This window comes from Lolium rigidum, chromosome 7 (assembly GCF_022539505.1).
Source record: "Lolium rigidum isolate FL_2022 chromosome 7, APGP_CSIRO_Lrig_0.1, whole genome shotgun sequence".
In the NCBI taxonomy this organism is placed as follows: Eukaryota; Viridiplantae; Streptophyta; class Magnoliopsida; order Poales; family Poaceae; genus Lolium; species Lolium rigidum.
The window spans coordinates 166,548,113-166,553,742 of NC_061514.1; the positions used below are offsets into that span (position 1 = coordinate 166,548,113).

General features: G+C 46.9%; 1 long non-coding RNA gene across 6 annotated transcripts; it reads right to left on the minus strand.

Moving 5' to 3' along the window:
- Positions 1–514: 514 nt before the first annotated feature.
- On the minus strand, positions 515–4,309 carry LOC124676112. 6 transcript variants are annotated; one of them, XR_006993523.1, is made up of 6 exons: positions 4,194–4,309; positions 3,426–3,531; positions 2,336–2,854; positions 1,936–2,229; positions 1,407–1,761; positions 515–1,227 (listed from the first exon to the last, which is right to left on the minus strand). It is a non-coding gene; the product is annotated as an uncharacterized LOC124676112 (long non-coding RNA). The 6 variants fall into 6 exon arrangements; XR_006993526.1 differs by having other exon boundaries at positions 1,407–1,554; positions 1,640–1,761; positions 1,936–2,854; XR_006993525.1 differs by having other exon boundaries at positions 1,407–1,560; positions 1,640–1,761; positions 1,936–2,854.
- Positions 4,310–5,630: the final 1,321 nt, after the last annotated feature.

Here is a 5,630-nt window from a genome sequence, read left to right on the forward strand (position 1 = left end):
GTTTTGCCAGTACTCCCTCCGATTTTAGTAACATAATATGACTTTTCTATTTCATTACACTTAACTATGTGTTTCCCTTGCGGGAAATAAAAGAACTCTGTTGTGCCATTGTAGTTGTATTTATATTCACTAAAAGTAGTTAAGAAACTCGTGTCACCATCCCTGTCTATGTTGGACTCTCCACAAAATGATTGTGCATCTTTGATAGTTTAGCTAAATGCCTCGGGTGTCAATAAATCTGCTTGTTCCAGGACTGTAGAAGATATAAAGGATTCAATGTTCTATTTTCCAGCTTGTGTTATTTCTAAAGGTAACAGAGAAGAGAAGAGAACAGTGTGCCTCATGTTCTGGGCAAGTTAGGAATTAGTGTGTCGTGTGCATATATATGCTTTTGATCAATTAGGATTATATCCAAAACTTTATTCCATGGTTTAATATAAGTCATTGTTTTAAAAAAATATTCTTTGATTGAATGCTAATTCAAACTTGTAATAGATGCAATATCGGAGTTGGTCCTTCTGTCTTGGCTTGCTGAAACAGATAAGCAAGTCGTTGGACCAACAATAGGCACTGAATTCAGCACAACCAACCGAGATTCATGGCATTTGCTAGGAGGTTGCAAGCCCGCCGTCAGCGAGAGCGCGATAACAGCGTGGCTGGACAGGTAAGTCCCGAACTCCATCGTGTATGCCAGCTTCGGCTGTGTCGGAACAAAAATTCCCAAGCAGCTGGTGAGGTCAGCCACGACCTGGATTCTGGAAGACTTCGTGAAGCTATTTATCCGGGTTGGGAAGGAGTCAGAGCTGGCCTTGTGTCCCTCTCGGACTTGTCATGGAGCGGGCAGCAGGAGCCGGTGACGCGTGGAGCACTTATAGCAGCATCGGGGCCCGGGACAGGTCATCGGTACCACGATGCCCCCCCTCCTTGCAGTTTCCGCACCGGAACGGCATGTGCCCCTCCTTGCATGGTGGCAGGAACAACCTCCCGTTCCGCTGCTCATCCTTCACCGGTTCTGTTCCTCTCTTGCCCCATCACGCTGTGTTTGGCAGCGTGAAGGCACACTGGATTCGGTGCCATCAACATTCCTATCACATCTGTAAACCTCCGTAGCATCAAGACCAACACCTTTCAATGACATAATGTCTTCATCTGGATTCTTCAATGTCCATGAATGGGCTAATGCAGATATAACCCAGTAGGATTAATCATCTGCACCAGTCTCAGTATCTGCAGAAAATGCATGCAGAGTTATTCACCAAGTATTTTTATTAGCCTGAAATGCTCAATGGGATGAAGTATTCATTGTATGACTTGAGTGGGATATGCAGGTTGAAGATGATCAAGCTAGCTGGCTTACACTACTGCATATAAATACATAGACGCATCAACACTACTAAGATGCGCACCACTCCCTGGCATTGGCGATCGATCCTCTCCCGCGCTCTCCTTGTTGTGGATGGCGTACCCAAGAGTAGCTGGGTTCTATTCCGTCATCCCTCCGGAACATCACCGGCACCGTACCCTCCATGCGGCAAGGCGGTTAGCGTCAAAGTCCTCTCGCTCGCACCATCCCAACACAAATCATCCTCACAAACAACTGAACAATTTCATGTTGAAGAGATGATCGAGAAGCCCTCACCTGGATACCTAATGACGGACCATCGTCATGTATGGACTACACTTTCCCAGCAAGCGTCTCCCAAATTTACATTTGGCCTCGTTCAAGCTCTTTATGGATGTGTACATGTAGCTGGAAGAATCCTACGGTCAGAAAATAAATTGCCGGTAAGCATCAACGCCAATCAAGCTCCAAACACGAAGCAACCAGTCGCTAATCACCCTAAATTCGGATCCCCATAACAAATCCAAAAAAAAACCTCGACCAACAAAGGCAATCAAGCGCATTGGCAAGTAGGGAGGTGGATGGGGACTTACGCAGAAGTCAGGATAGATGGAGATGGGAGGCTGTCCTCGACCAACGAAGTCGAACTGGAGGCGGAGACGTACCGGAGGCTGAGCGCTGTCTCGTCATCGGGGCGAGCTCGATGGCTGGCATAGGAGATCCAGCGGCCACCCTTGTCGCCAGGGTTATTCCGGAGGGGAAGAAGGGAGCCAGATGTTAGGGAGAAGGTCCGATGGGTACGGCCGCGCCGCCGTCTACGACATCGTCTCTCCTCCTGAGCTGTGTGGCGACTGCCACGTCGGCGCCGCTCGGCGCCCCGCTCCTCTCTGGTACTCCCTCCGTGCAGATATATAAGACGTTGGGAGAATATTTCCGACCAGGTGAAAACAGGAAAAAAGACAATATTGCCCTTCTCAGATTTTGAATCGGTACCTTCCTAGATTTAGAATCGCTCTTCCTAGATTTCGAGTCGCTCTCCGTCGATCGCCCTCCGCCTCCGCCTTCGCCCTTCGTCGATCGCACTTCACCCTCCGCCGGTGACTCCACCTCGCGCCCAGGCCTCCACGATCCCTCGCCCACGAGGAGCACTGAGAAGGGATCCAGGGTCGTCGCTGCTTCTACCCCTCCCCAGGTCGCTAGTGCTCCTCCTGGCCTCCAAACCTGGGCGTTGCTTCTCCTCCCCAGGCCCTTGATCCCTTGGTCCCCTCAATCCCGAGGTCGCCAGGATCCCCAGCACGCGCAGCTCCGCTCGATCCTCTTCCACGCTGCCCAGGAGCACCTGGGAGCTGCTTCTCGATCCTCTTCCTCGCTGCCCAGGACGCCAGGATCGCCTCGATCTCCAGCACGCACAGCTCCGCTCCAGTTGCTGTAGGCTCCTGCCATTGACAAATTCTTGATGGTCGCCTCCGCCATGTTCGTCTCCGGCTCCAGCCAAACAACCCTGTAACATCACTGAAAAAACAAGATAAGTGGCCTGCCACCAATTATAACTAAATAAATAAATAACTCGTGTCAAATGAAGAGATAAATATAGAAGTTTGAGTCAATTCTGAAATTCTGTACAATGGTTATTTGTTAGATTATTTGCTTGTCTTGTCGTGATGAAGTGGTATGCGTTGCAATGGTAGGTGAATTAGCACCTAGCTTAGTTGTTCTTTATTGAGCCGAGAGCGGGTATGTAGGCATGTAGGTGCTGGTATATTTGAAAAGCATTAGCATAGCTTAAGATTGATGCCTATGATTGAGGTAGCTGAGATTATGAGTATAACTGCAGTTTGATTGTTCGTAAACTGCGTTGCTGATGTATTTGTGGCTTAATCTGTACAAAGTGCAAAGTCTATAATAAACAATACTACTCATGGATCCATTTATCACAGTCTATGGCTGTCCTACACAAGCTTCACTAATTTAAAAGTGAATTTCGAGAGGCAGCAACAGCTCCGGCATTAAAGTGAATTTAAAAGTACAAGAGTGGGTATTTTAGGCAGAATACTCAACATGTTGTACAATTACACTGAATTACCTTCTCAAGGCTGGCTGGGTGTGTAGGCGTCTTCGATGACTGGGTGTTTCCGCCTAGAGAGGCAAAGGCGGCGTTCAAGCCCATGGACGAGGGCTCTATTGCAATCCTGCAAGAACCCAAGAACAATCATTTTTCAGTGGCCACCTCCTGCGAGGCTTGTAACTCAAACGCTACCTACTCAATGAAAATAAACCATATAACTCAGATTTTGTAGTCAGGCAACTGCACCCATGTAACTCCCTATTGGATGATTGCAATGTTAAAATAATGGTATAGCTGGTTCTAATTCAAACAGATGAATAAGGGCATCTAGTCAGAGTGTTTTGCAGCTTATTACAGATAATCAAATGAACAAGATAAATCAATACTAATAGTTACGATTAATAATCCCACATGGTCAATAACTGGACAGAAATATGAGTAATGTGGACCATTTGGCTGCCTAAGGTAGCAGGATCAAAACAAAGTACTCCTATATAGAAATGCAAATGACCTGCGGAATATGGAGGCAACTATTCTGAAATGGCACCGGTGAATATAACACTGGGACATCTGTGGCAGATAATGAATTCAGAAAGGACCTGAAAACAATACTACTCATGGATCCATTTATCATACAATCATGGATAATAAACGCTGCATAATTCCTTCTCCTGATGCAATTGTTGAGTCACTGCCTCAAGGTAAGCATTAACAGAAAATCCGCTCTGTAAACGAAACAGGAAACACCAACCAGCTATGTCAGAAGGTTGAGCTCGTATGTTTTACCTGATTAATTTCTAACGTTGGAGCATAGAAGCTTGAAAGGTTGAAAGGTTCCAAAAAGAAACTGTGAAGATTTAGAGAACATGGTCAGAGAGCCAAGTCCAAGTGGAGCGATCATGAGCTGACCACATTAAGCAAAAATCAATCCGTGAGATACAATTAATGCATGATTCAGAAGTATTGGGACTCACATTTACCGTAAAAATCTCTACGAGATTCACAGGATTTATTCCCCATTATTTCTAGCGTGAGCATATAAAAGAACATCTAGACATGGGGGAGGGGGATACCTGATCTCCGCCATAGAGAAAGCAGTGCAGTGGAGCTCGATAGGCAGCAGCAGCTCTCCATAACCGGGACACTAGTAGAAAAAAGGCCTTCCGTCCAGCCCCATTAGTCGCGAACATGCAAGAACCGCGACCAATTGGCCCTTTAGTCGCGGTTCTTGAAGCGAACCGCGACCAAAGGCCTGGGCCCAGCGCGCTCGGTGGCCAGCTGGTGGACGGGAGGGCCTTTAGTCGCGGTTGGCCTGGCCAACCGCGACTAAATGTCCTCAGGGGCCTTTAGTCGCGGTTTGCCTGGCCAACCGCGACTAAAGCCCCTCCCCTATATATACCGACCAGCCCACAGCACTTAGCCATTTGGTGCCACTTCTCTTCACAAACTTCACAAGGGGGTGTTGGTTTGCTTTTGGCTCCTCTTATGCACACAAGGTGTTTGATGAAATGCCCCAAGAGCATGAAACCAACATGATATGAAGTGTCGGAGCCACACTTGATCGAGCTTCCTCATTTATTTTTTCCTCCTCGATCGCGGTTAGCAACTTGAACCTTTCATATGTGTCATTGATAAAATATGCATGTGTGTAGTTCATTAATTGTTTAATTTCTATTTAGTCGCGAACAAATGCATGATGGTTAATTATATATTTTATATTATAATAATGCAGATGAATCGGCAATGGATGTACGCTAACCGACTCTCCGGCGAATTCACTACGGGTTTGAAAGATTTCCTCGTAGTGGCTAATGCGAACAAGCGGGGGGTTTTGTTATCTGTCCATGTGTTGGCTGTAAGAATCAGAAGGGTTACTCTTCCTCAAGGGAAGTTCACCTGCACCTGATTCGGCATGGTTTCATGCCAAGCTATAATTGTTGGACCAAGCATGGAGAAAGAGGGGTTATAATGGAAGAGGATGAAGAAGATGATGATATCATCGATGACAACTATCTTGATCATTTCGGTGATACTTTCATGGAGGATGCTGAAGGTGGGGAAGGTGAAGGGGGAGGTGATCAAGAAGAGGCACGTGATGAGCCCGCTGATGATCTTGGTCGGACCATTGCTGATGCACGGAGTCGCTGCGAAACTGAAAAGGAGAGGGAGAATTTTGATCGCATGTTAGAGGATCACAAAAAGTCGCTGTACCCAGGATGCGAT